General features: G+C 40.1%; 1 protein-coding gene across 2 annotated transcripts in view; it reads right to left on the bottom strand.

Moving 5' to 3' along the window:
* The window catches only part of Syt1 (synaptotagmin 1), a 514933-nt gene extending 508624 nt beyond the window's left edge, over positions 1–6309 (bottom strand). The window contains exon 1 of one of the 2 annotated variants that reach the window (XM_015993276.3): positions 5917–6309. The gene's annotated coding sequence lies outside the window, so the exon portion shown is untranslated. The remainder of the gene's footprint in view (positions 1–5916) is intronic. The other variant, XM_015993274.3, reaches the window with a different exon arrangement.
* Positions 6310–13692: the final 7383 nt, after the last annotated feature.

Consider the following 13692-nt stretch of genomic DNA (forward strand, 5'->3'; position numbering starts at 1 on the left):
CCTTGACCTTGGCTTACATAACCTGTGAGGAATTGAAAGAAATTCCTGGAGAAGTTGTTTTATAAATGGCCTTAAATTTTACTTAAGTGTCTGTACCATGCACCAAAGGGTTAATATGAGTTTCGTACAGCTGTGTCTGTTCAGAGTATTTCCATGTGCGTTTGCCTTCTTGTTGATGAAGGAATCTCAAAGTAGCAATTAGTAAATCCAATTACCTGCTTCCTATCTAGGGTAGGCATGGGATCATAGGTAAGGAAGAAATGAGCCACGGGCAAAACAGGATGCGGCAACCTGCAGGGGCACCAGGGAATTCACCAGAGAACTGAAGTGGGTTTGTCTGCTCTTCTCTCTGTTCCCACATAACTGAAATGATGGCTATGGTCAGGGAGGGGAAGACAAAACACAAAGACAGTAGTTCTCATTTAAGCAATTCAGGGAAAGTATGTTTGACATTTCAAAATCTTCAATTATATTTGCCTTTGAGTATGTGTGCACATTTTATCCTTGATTAAGTAGCTGGATTGCTTAAGTGGGAAAATAAATCACATAGTTCTCACAGAGAATAATATACAACTAGTTTCCCTTATATAATATCCATTGGTAAAATTAATTATATGAATACTAGGCATGTTGGAAACATTCATGAAGGTACATTTCAAAAACAAGAGCAATACCTTCACAAATACACGGGATGCCCATTTCTATACAAACCTGGATGGGATCCATTAGATATTTCCATGAAGAATTAATTCCTGACTGAGGCACTTAGCTATGTGTTTCATGTGCATCATTTGTGGTTTCAGTAGCATGCTCGTAACCTAGTGCATGCTATGGAATGTTGTGTGGTGGGTCTGCTAAGAAAGTTACTAAATTACATCTTCAGCCAACAATTTGACCTGATTCTGATGCTGACTTAAAGGCCATTCTCACTGCATGTAAAATTCCTCCATCTCTCATTTAGTACAAACAGTTAAGAACTAGGCGGTATTTTTTTTTTTATTTTCACAAGTGTCATAATTTTCTGGAGACCCCTTTTAACATAGTGCCTCCCTATGTACACCATCAGAACAACAAACATTCTGTCTGTAGTCAAAGCACTTACAGAAATGGCCAGTACGCTTCCTTTGCTCTTCATACCATAACCAGCAAGCCAACACCTTTTCTAAGCACTAAGTGTATTTGGAGAGACAAAACAAAATCAAAGAGAATTGGAATTGATTTACACAATTTGAACTTGAGATAAAAATTAAATAGAAAATTACAGAAATTGCTGTTCTTTGTGAGCTTTTATTTCTCAGGGGCATGGCCAGAAACTCGTAACAGTATCAAAAATGTGCTTTTTTTAAAAAAATTATAAATTACTTTTGATAGCCTTTCATAACTGTCTTCAGTATTGTTTCCAAATGAATAAAAACTGAATCTCATTTATAAAGATTCCTTTGCAATGGGTTTTGAAGATTATATTTAAAAATTCACAAACAGCATTTTCAGTGGTTACCATTTCTGTAACACAGCAATTTATTTTCTTATACACTTTCAGGTATGTATGTTCAACATGCAGCCAGGCTGTATGAGTTCCAGGGTACCTATGAGTGCAGTCTAAAACACAGTTAAAGATAACAACATCATCTTACAATGGCGGATGACCCCGCTTTAAAGGAAGAGTTTTCATTTTTTATTAAAGCAGCCAAAATCAACATTTTGTTTATATAGTTAGAAAAGGACATTTTCTGAATTATGATATCAGACCTTCATAATTTGAAAGAACTTTATGTTCCCACTGCCAATACATACATTGGAGTAGGGTTCTATTCACGTGCCAGACTATCATTGTTTACTTCATTGCTAATGAAAGTAGTGCCTCATACCTCTCTGAGAGACTAAAAGAAAATTGCTGTTTCCTCTCTGCTCGGAAATATTAAAATTCTCTGGAGGAAAATGCACACGTTAAATGAAAAGGTTTGGATTAAGTTTATGAAGCAGAATGAAAACCACAGATCATTCCTTGAAGAATTAGATGTGAAGATTCCCTGTTCAAAGAAGACATGATAATCATGCCATCGATTACATAAAATTATCAAACTGAATGAACAAGTTTACCTAAATGTAAATGGTGACTGAAACAGCTGCTAAAAGCCCTACGGACTTCATCATTGATCATATCCAAAATTAAACAACGTTATGATTTCAACTTTTGCTGAATGTATATAGAAGAATACCTTCTCATACTGAGGAGTCATTTCATTTCTTCTTCCCCAACCTGAGGAAGAACCTGACAGTAAAAGCAATGCTCTTGACTCACACTAATTTTGTCTCTAGGTATTCCTTGTCTTTCTACCAAAAGACTCACTCAAGCATCCCTAACATGTTGTTGTTATCTTTTTTTCGGCTGGTACATGATAAGTGAGTACCCTCCGAGTTTCAACACACTATAACCTACTGCCCATTAAACTCTCACCTGTTTTTAAAGTGTTACATAATTTTAGAATATGTGTCTGTGCATGAAAAAGAATATATTTGAATCCAAATTAAAATTAGGTATTTATACTCATTTGTTTTACCCCTGCATAAATAGATTTGACTAATTTTAATGAAAATAAATTCAGCTAGGAATCATCTCATATCTATTAAGCTTTCAGTGCAGATCCATTTATGACTAATAAATATTAAACATTTTAAACTATAAGTGGATAAGATATTGAAACAAAAATCCATTACATTTTTGCAAAATGCTTGTAAGACTTATAACTACATTATATACTTTGGCAAAAAGTCTATGTTTCATCTGGTTACCCATAATATTAGATAAAATTCTCTATTATATAATCAAATTGTCTTTTTTTTTTATCCCCAAACCAAGTCATCATTAGCATTAGGAAGATAAATATCTTGCTAGAAATTACAATTAACAATAACCCTTCCCAGGTAGTGCATACATTGGAAAGAACAAGAATCAGAAGAGTTTGACAGCCATATAAATTGTCTCCTGAAATCGAATTTGTTTTTCCCTTTAGATGGCTCTAAGAATCTGTTTTGGGGATACACTCTAAATTGATTTGATACACTGACATATAAAGAGATGAATTGTTATTATTTCAATGTGTTACTACACTAGCAGGAATTTCAAATTAACTTTCAGATTTCTAAGGCACTCATTTTTTTAACTAGTCTTACAGCTCATTTTGCAAACATAATTAAGACAAGCTACCCTCTTCTAGTTTTATTTTCATTAGCAACAAGTCTAATATGCCTGTCTTAGAGAGTAAATAGCATGTCTTGAACCACCAGATCAGAGCCACCCAATAATTTAATCAGCTAGACTAGCAAACACCTATCAAGACACAGAGCTCACAACTAATATTGATAACTCTTTATTATGTGATACTTCAGTACTTTAGGATTCCCCTTCTGTAGTTGAAACCTTCAGCGCTGATAAAGACATTCTCAATTACAATGATCAAATCCACTCTGTAGCATTACTAAGACTTACCAAAACATCATCTTAAAGGGTGAAAAATGAAGACGGTATGAAATTGTGAGCATAAATTTTCTGTATCATTTAAAGTCTCCAATCTGCGCATTACATGTTACAATGAGATATGACTAGACGTACATAAAGGCTCAATTTTTCAGCATATGAAAAAACCCCACATTCATAAGCATCTCTCCACATGCTAGTGCTATAATTAATATTTTAGAGAGTCACGTAAATAAATGTCACAAACCAAGTCCAAACTTTCACATTTCCCCAACACAGTGGAAAAACAAGCAAACAGAGCTTTATTTTTTCCACATGGAAACTAGTCCTTTCCTTTTTATATGTCTTCTCATGTCTAAACTTGTTAATTCAGTTGTACACACACATGAGGTAATTAAGTGGTTACCCTTTTGTCCTTGTAACCAGAAAGTGTCACCTCTGAAAAGTGACATATTTCAGCAGAGACAGTATGTTTTTAGAAGTCATTTAGACATTAAAGCTTTAGGGAAAATAGTCTTGTGTGCATATGTGTGAGTGTGTATGTGTGGTAAGTGTATGGTGTGGAGTGTGTGTGTGTGTGTGTGTGTGTGTGTGTGTGTGTGTGTGCATGAATATGTGTGTGAAGTCTGCTTAGGTAGGGGAGATAATTGCCTAGAGTAGAAAATGGTTTTGAAAATAATGTACAATATTAATATTAATCAATATACAAATCAATATCACCGATAGCATGTGAACTCAGCTCTTTTCTAAGTTTGTGTAGAAACTTACATATGAAAGGTATATAATTGAAGAAGAGTTCCTAGGGTCCCCAGGCTGGTGTGGAAGGTGAGATAGAGTTAAGGAAGATTTCTACTTATCTCTAATGGACATCTAGAAAAAACTACGACTTGGCATTTCTCCTGATAAAAATGATTTATCTTGGTACGAGCATCTGCTGACTTCTCTCTGCTCATGCAGGACCCGCTTTGCAGTGCTTTCCCGTTACATTTAACTGGATATTTCTCTTCACCCCCTCCCAGCTGACGGTAATCGCTTATCAGTCTCTGAGGAATAGTAGGAAAACAAAGCTTAGACCAGAGATGATGGAATTAGAGAAGCTACTGTCAAGACTCTGCCTAACAAGCAAGATGTGCTTGACCTGTTATTCTGACAGTTATGAAGAAGTCGCCTTTCCTTTAACAAGATGTGAGAAGAGAATTGTTTTCCCCCTTAAGACCTCTTAAAATTGAGACTACCTTCCTTCCATTACTTCCTAAACTTTCTTCTAGTCCAAGAGGATTCTGTCAACTAAACCTACATCTACCTTCTGAAAGCTGCCTGGAAACTGAAGAAACATCACTTTATATCCATTGAACGTTGTCATGTTAAAAGAAAGTGTGTCAAGACATGAATTCAATATCCCGATGGTAGCATGCAAATGGAACCTAGAAAGGCTAAAACAAAATGGAATTAAACGCCACACAAAAGTAGCTTTAACACCAAAGCTACTTAAACTTCCTGTGTTTCACCAGAGGGTTAATGTTGGGGAAGTGAACATCAACACGTACACAAAAGCTAACCAGATTAGCAATCTCAAAGTAAAACCCAAGCCTCCTGATAATGCTGGTGTCACTTGCAAATGTTTAAAAAACTTCCCATGTTTTTTTTTTCTTTTCCTTTTTTTTACATCCCACTATGAAGGCTGCATGGAGGAACCCCAGGAGAGTAATGATCCAGTTTTCATTTTATAAACTCAAGAAGCCCTCAAAGTACAGACAGCGACACTGATGTGCAATCCCAAACTGTCAGCCCCATAGGGCAGATGCAAACAAGAAGAGTCAGTTAGCTGGTGCAGGGAAGCAGCAGCAATTAAGCAGTTGAAAGTGGGCTGGAGTGTTGGTTTATTTTTGTTCCATTTGTAGCCTCTTGCAAGGAGGTGATGGAGTCAAACTTGACACTTCCTTTCTAAGAGCAGGAGCTGGGCTCCTTGTCGACTCTCATTCAGTGTAATTCCCTGTGCGGTCTCATTGCTTCCTGGACTCCTGTTTTCACAGGGGTTGCATTCTATCCTGCCCTCCAACAGAAAGAAATTTTTCTTCCTCACTGCCCTTCTTCCCTGTAAGAAAGACAATCTTCCTAGAGAAAGAACCCCTGTGCTGGCTTAGAATGGGAGGAAGGGGAGGGGGGGGTGCTGGGGGTTGGAGGACGCAGGAGAGAATGGAAGAAACAAGAAGATGGGGGATGCCCAACATCAACTCCTGGTTCTGAATCATCAGCCCAGTGCAAAGTGCTTTTCCAGGAGATGCACTTGTGGTCTCGCATTTCTCACAATAGGCTTACCGGGGAATCCCCTCCCTAGGTCTCCCACCGCCACAACCCAAGTGTACCTAGGTCTTTTCGACAGATTCAAGCTCAGAGGTATCACCGAGGTGGCCACGCTGCCAGTCGGGGTGCCTTACCTGGAGCGAGGAGCGGGAGGTGGTGCGGGTCTTGGTCCCCACTGCTCTCACCGCGGACCGGGTGCGAGGCAACACGAGTACTCTCTCGCTGCCTCCGCTCTCAGAGGGGCAGCCTGCAACACACAAAAGGGGTGTGTGGGTGTGGGTGTGGGGGAGGTTTTCTAGGGCCACCAGCTGGTCCCAGCTGGCCGCCCCCACCCTGCACACACCCCTTCGGGGCGCTGAGCCCCCTGTCGGATGAGCAGGACCCTGGGGGCTTGCCCCGGGTACACCCTCAAGTTGCCCACTGCTAACTGCGGATGCGGTCGCTGCAGGAGGAGGAGGAGGAAAGAGACTGGGGGCTGAACTCGGTCAGAGCATCCCCACACTGCAGCTTCTCCAGGAATCCCTCCAGTGAGGAGGCGGCCGCCCATCATCTCCCAGCCCCAGCTGTTGATTGGTTCCCACCAAGGTACGCTGCTCAGAGGAGCCAATCAGAGAGCACTAATAATAGGTGGATCCTCTCAGGCAACGGAGCCCAGCCCAGTTCTGTTAGTGTCTCTCCATCCCCACAGCGGACAGGGACCTCAAGAGAGGGGTTTAGGAGGGTGGCGGGGGTGGGGTGAACTAAGAGGGGACCAGATCCCAAGGAGAAACACTAGAGGACATTTGCTAAACCCGGTGGTCAGACTCGGGAATGCCCACAACCTGTTCAGTAAGCCATATGCACAGGATAAGAAGCAAGCATAATACAAAGCTTTTTTTTTTTTTTTTACTTTCAATCAAAACCTGCCTTGATACTGAGCATGCCCAGATTGCCACAGCACCCTAGGAGTTTCGATATGTGTGAGTTCTAGATTGAAAAGGTGGGAGCTGGGACGGGAGAGGCAGAAGTTTGTCTTTGGTCATTTGACCCGGCGGAGTTGGGGAAGCAGGGAAGCAACTGAGACAGAGGTAGCTCTTCTTGCTTTGGGAGAGCAGTCCCATCCTTCCGTCTGGGCTGGGGTAGGAAGCCAGGCTCCGATAATGTCAGTGCAGCTAGATGCCTGGAGACGGTCCTGGAAGGGTGTGGTGGACCAGGGATGTAAGCAAGGTCCGTCCCATAGGTGGGGCGGAGGAGCTCGGCTCCACCCAGCTACAGCTGCCAGGCTGTGGAGTGTGCCCGGGGAGTTTCCACGCAGCGACCAATAAGTTTGGAGACTTGGGTCAAGTGCGACCTTGTTAGGCACGCTTTCCCCATCTTCCGGTGTTTGCGCTCGCCCCCGCCCGCGTGTCTCTCCACCCCTTGCCAGCGCAGTGAGGACCAAAGGGCTCTCTCTCTCTCTCTCCACTCTTCCTAGCTGAACCCTTCTGCTCGGAAATAAGAAGCTTTTCCCCTGTGAGAGCAGTGCTGACCTGATTGTCTCTAAGCTCTCGGGCAATTTATAGCTTGGTAATACCAAGAGGTGCCAAACAGAGGTTCAGAGGCTTGGAGGGAAGGGCGGGCGGGCGGGCTGGCTGGCCCGGGGTGGAGCCCAGCTCCCCAGGGCAGGAACCTTTGCTCCACAGGTAAAAGGCTTTCATGACGCTAAAAGGGATTTTCCTTTCTCACTCACTCGACCTTGCTCTGTGCCCTCTGCACCTCTTGTTTGCTTAGAAATCTTAGCAGTTCGTGTAAAGTTGATCAATAGCCACAAATGAGAACTCTCCTAATTGGGCTCTTTATTTTCCCGACAGGATGATCTTGGCATCTCAGGTAAGGAAATAAATAGCTATTTCATTTCCCCAAACTCATCCACTTTGAACTGGAGTTTTATTAACACTGGTGTGCAAAGGTAACTGTAGCGAGAATTCAATTAACGGTAACACATTTCTTCGGGTTTTTAATTAAATCTCTTCTATTTATATAATGTTTAAGATTACGAACGTTATTCTAAATATACGGGGAAAGAAGACAACCTTCGTATAAGTGTATCCTCCTGGGACACACAAGCCTGAGTTTAGTGATATGTTTGCATTGTTAAGAATTTAGAAAGATAGGTAAACAAAGAAAACAATACACTTTCAAATTGTAACTTTATGTTAATATCTACCTTCTGCTTTCCAAAATAGCCCCTTATTTGAAAATAGTTTCATAGACGAAGAAAGGAAATAATAAACACTTAAAGTTGATTTTAAATGTTTGGTGAAGGAGAGGAGGGACCTTAGAAGAGGAGCAAGGGGTAGGGACATTGCAGGAGGAGGCAGTATCTTATCTGTGTTCTCCAATAAAGATGTGTGCACGAGAGTATCATTATAACATCCACCCAACAGAAAATTATATTCTAAAATATACCCATCTCTCTCTTTAGGTTCTCTAGTTTAAAAACTGCATGCTTTACCTAGTTACCAAGAGCAATGTGTAGAGAAAAGAAGAACATATTAACGAATAGAGTAGGAATATGTCATTTTTGAATTTCTGTTCCAAACCCTGATTTTATCATCATTTTAGTCAACTTATTTTTCTGCCCACCTCATATCATACCCAACAGTGTCCTTCAGTGGGTACCATTCTAGAGGGCATGAATGTGTCAGATTTTTTTTTTAATCATAGTGTTTCTTGAAGCGGACTGCTGTCTACAATAAGAACTAGGCTGTGAACCTATTTTAGTGTACTTAATTTTAGAATTAATGGCATTTTTACTTAAGAAAACTTTATATACTGATTATGGATATAGAGTAGCTTTTTTTTTTTTTAAGGACTGAGTTTTTTATTCTCTCCCATTTGCATATTCTTGTCTACATTGGGGAATTCACTGAAGACCCTGCCAGGCCCTATTTGATTAGTATTTCATCAGATTTTTTTTTAAAAAAAATATGTTTGTTTGTTTGTGTATAAGTGTGTGTGTGTGTGTGTGTGTGTGTGTGTGTATGTGTCTGCTTTTCTGTGAAAGCACGTATGTGCATACCAGTATACATGCTTGTGGAGGCCAAGGAATGACTTGGTTATCATCTTCATGAATACATATCGTCCTCGGAATACCATCCAACTTCTTTGAGACAGGGTCTCTCTTTGGCTTGGAACTCCTAAGTTTGGCTGGCTGCTGAGCCTCAGGGATCTTCTGTCTTTACCTTCCTGGTGCTAAGATTATTAGTGCCCACCGTCACACCTGGCTCTTATGGGGGTGCCGGAGATTGAACTCTGGTCCTCACGCTTACATGACAAGCATTTACCAGCTATCTCCTTAATCCCAAGATGCATTTCTCTTGCAGACTCTGCATATGGTTTCTCATCTTTGTATCAAACTGTCCTTTGTTAAAAAGAAAGGTCAGTTCAATAAACTTGTCTCATTCCATTCACTTTCATTATCCTGTTTATAGTTACTTTCATATTTAGGATTTCTATCTCCATTACCGCCAATACAACTCCTTTCCTGAGTTTATGGTGTGGAGTCTTATCTTAATTACTTGTTATTTTGGAAACTCTTTCCACTTTGGATGTTTTGCTTCTTTCATAAAAAAAGCCCCATATATATATATATATATATATATATATATATATATATATATATATATATACACATATGTATGTATATATATATACATATGTATGTATATATATATGTACACATACATATATTTACTTTACTATGAATCATGTCTCACTATCAAAATTTCCTTTCTTACTGAACTCTTCTGTTTCCTATTTTAATGATTTTTTTTGCCATCTATTTTAGCTTACAAGATCAGAATAGAAACTAAATTAGATGGAGATAAAGAGCAGAGAGGAGTGTCTTATGGCAAGAGAGGGAATTAGGGAATTTAGAAACTAGAGAAGCATTAAGCATAAACCCAGCCAAGGTTTTCTGTGGACCACAGAAGATACTTGCATGAGAGCGGTATCAATAAAATTCACAGTTTGGTGGAAAGGCTGTGATAGCCAATTGATCGATAGCACATACACTTCTAGTTCATCAGGACTTTCACATGTCATTAACCTTACATCCTTAATTGTTAAGCCAGTAATCTTCTAAAAGCTATCCCCAAAAGATCATTACCCAGAGCTTTGAAAAATGAGAAATAACCAACTTTTCTAATTTTGTCGTTCTTTATATAGATTCATAGCTGGTTCTTTTAACTTCATTTTCTGCAATGGCTTCTTAAGATACTGCCCCTCCCTCTCCTCAGGTTTTTCTTTTTAAGAGGGGATTGACTAAGCATTATTTTTTTTTTCTTGTCTGAGAATTTAGTAGAAGCCAAGCCTTACAACTAATTGGCTGTGTGGCCTTGAACAATCCACATTTCTCATGTGTATGTAATATGTAACATACACCGTGAGGGTTTTTGTAAAGATAAAGAAAACACTGCTCAGAAGGTGCTAATTCCCACCACATCACAAGGTAATAAGGGTCACTAACCATTTTAATTATTTTATCATTATATTGCTCTCGTTGCTTCTACCTTGAGTTCTTTTCTTTTCCCCCCAGGTTGCTGAGAGGGTGGATTTTCTGTTATCATGTCATTTACTTAAGCCAATATTGAGACAGAATCTTTGCCTGAATTTGAAAATCTGCAAGAACTTGGTCATTGGGGCTGAAGAGATGGCGTGGCTGGGAAGAACTGTGCCGCTCTTGCAGAGGACACAGGGTCGGGCCCTAGCATCAGAGTAAGGCAGCTTACAACTGCCTGTAGCTCTAGTTCCAGGGGATCTGACACCCTCTTTCGGCCTCCATGGGTGCCTACGTGTGTATGGTATGCATACAGATAAGTGGGCACATACTTATACATAATAAACACAATACATAATACACATACACATGAATAATAAAGACTGAGCAAACCAAAGGAAGAAAAGAAAAACAACTTGTGTATAATGAAATATCAAGAGTCTCCCATCCTCCCTGTGTTGTTCTCAAGGCAATAAATTATAAGCGTCATCATTTTTCATTGGAATTAGTCTTGAAAATGAAGAAACCTCCTATTTCAATGGCAAAATAATTGATGGACACTGTTTTCCCTGGACAATATTTTAAAGACAACAATAGCCGTCTATTTTGATTTTTCTTCTACCTTTCTCTTTTAAGATCATTTGCCCTGGCATGACCACTAATGTTTCTTTTTCCCTTTCATTGAAGATAGATTTTTTTCCTCACATAATATATTTTGATTATAGTTTCTCCTCCCTCTACACCTCCCAGGTCCCTCCCACCTCCTCTCCCATCTGGATCCACCCCCTTTCTGTCTTTCATTACAAAAGAAACAGGCTTCGATGTAGATGTAACCAACCGTCTTATTAAATAAGAAACACAGAACCAATGTAAAAGAGAAAGCCAAGAGGTCAGAGCTCAGAGCTAAAATCTCACCCTTCCTCCCGCGGTGGTCTCAGCTTCCTGAAAGAGAGCTATTTCCCAGTGTGTAAGATGTTTTATAGTCATTCTGCCTTCTCATTGGTTGTCAACCCAAACACGTGACTGCCTTGTCACTGTATGTACAGCACCTCCCCCCCCCCCAGGTCTTAAAGGCATGTGTCTCCAATGCTGGCTGTATCTCTGAACACACAGAGATCTATGGGATTAAAGGCGTGTGCCACCACCGCCACACTCTGTCTATGGCTCTAATAGCTCTGACCCCCGGGCAACTTTATTTATTAACATACAATCAAAATCACATTTCAGTACAATTAGAATACCACCACATTTCCCCTTTTCTATTTTAATAAAAAGAAAAAAAGCAAAAGGTTATAACTAACAAAAGAAAAACTATATACAAAAGTACAATAACTATATACAATATATAGAAGTAATAAATACCTAAATAGGTATTTGACAAATCAGAGAAAATAATTCCATTATCTATCCTATTTTGGTAAATCCAAAAATGTATCTAATGTACTTTTTATCCTAATTAATTTTGAACTATAACTAACTAATCTTCAACCATAACTAACTAATCTTCAACTCCCTCAGAGACCCAAGAAGGAAATAATATTAGCTAACAAAAATAAAAACAGGAAGTGCATGCAAGCAACTTCCAAAAAATTTGTGAGTTGACAGAAACAGCCAGCTGCCTGGGCAGTCACCTGAGGTTTCTCCGAAGTGTTGGGGCATCATCTTTAGCCTATAGGCTTAGCGTATCTGACAGACTCATTTGTGAAGTAGGATGTACATAAGGTCAACAGTTCAACCTCACATTGGGTGAGAACAGTCCATGTACCAGAAACACCTGAATTCCACTAGTGTTGGCAAGAGTTTCAACCTAAAACCTGAGAAAAAAGATTCTAAAACGGAGCTAAAAACAGTTCCTAGTTGTTTCTCTCAAGTTAGCGGCAGCCTGTGTGTTTGAGCTACTATGGTGGGTTTCTGGTGTGTGCGCTTGACCTGCAGTATGGTGGGAATGAGGCCTCTGCAAGTGGCACATTAAGCTGCGTGGTGGATTTAGCCTTTGCTAGTACAAAACAAAAAAAGAGGTTTCTGGGCTACACGCTGCTTTGATAAAAGCATAGACCCAGGATGGCTCCCAGAACTGGTGGAAAACATACCACCGCCATTTTGGGAAGCTGAAGTGGGCAGAGCCAGCAGCCACAGCACTGTTTCAGGCTTAAAAGGCTGCAGTTTAAAGCAATAGACTCAAGGTAATATAAAAAATAAGCCACATAAAGATGGCTACCACACAGAGAATCTGGATTATGTTCTCTTTGATATTTGTAACTAAAAAAAAAAAAAAATTGAAAAAAAAATTGATTACAAAAGCTGTTGAGTTATGCCAAAATGTATATTTTAAAGGTACCTTGACTTCAAAATTTGGATGTAAGGATATGTTGCTTTGGAAAGGAGGCTGTTTTTGTTTTTACAGAAAGCCAGAGGCTATGGATTTGTTCCAGATTAAGATACATCAGGTTTGACCAGCCAAGACCCTCTGAAAGGTCTCTGATGACATCATGGCCCAGATGATCCAATATCCAGAATCATTTCAAGGCAACTGGCTCAGATGATATAGCCTCGTGGACTATTCCATGCCCCATAGGATACAGCGCCCCCCTCCAGCAGGAAGTAGTAAGAGAAGCCACGCCCAAATTCCCAAATATACCAAGCTGGCTTTGGAGATGTGTAAAAGTTAAAACCTTCCTTAAAAAAACAAAAAAGAGGGAAAGTGCTGTGGGATGGTCTGTGTGTCAAATCTGTTGCTCTGATTGGTCAATAAATAAAACACTGATTGGCCAGTGGCCAGGCAGGAAGTAGGTGGGACAAGGAGAGAGGAGAATTCTGGGAAGCAGAGGGCTGAGGCAGAGAGACACTGCCAGCCACTGCCATGACCAGCAGCATGTGAAGACGCCGGTAAGCCACCAGCCACGTGGCAAGGTATAGATTTATGGAAATGGATTAATTTAAGCTATAAGAACAGTTAGCAAGAAGTCTTCCATGGCCATACAGTTTGTAAGCAATATAAGTCTCTGTGTTTATTTGGTTGGGTCTGAGCAGCTGTGGGACTGGCAGATGACAAAAATTTGTCCTGACTGTGGACAAGGCAGGAAAACTCTAGCTACACTTCTCAGGGATAATAATAAAACAGAATAAAATAAGATAAAACAAAAACCAACACATTGGAATTGGACAAGGTGGGGAAAAAGGGATGAACAGAGCCCAAGAAAAGATACAAGAATCAAAGACCCACTGTTTACCCATTCAGGAATCCAATAAAAACACTAAACTGGAAGCCATAATATATATGCAGAGGACTTGGTGCAGACCCATACAGGCCCTGTGGGTGCAGTCTCAGTCTCTGTGAGGCTTCTAAGGAATAATAATAAAATAAAATACAACATAACAAAACAAAAACACT

Source organism: Peromyscus maniculatus, chromosome 18 (assembly GCF_049852395.1).
Source record: "Peromyscus maniculatus bairdii isolate BWxNUB_F1_BW_parent chromosome 18, HU_Pman_BW_mat_3.1, whole genome shotgun sequence".
In the NCBI taxonomy this organism is placed as follows: domain Eukaryota; kingdom Metazoa; phylum Chordata; class Mammalia; order Rodentia; family Cricetidae; genus Peromyscus; species Peromyscus maniculatus.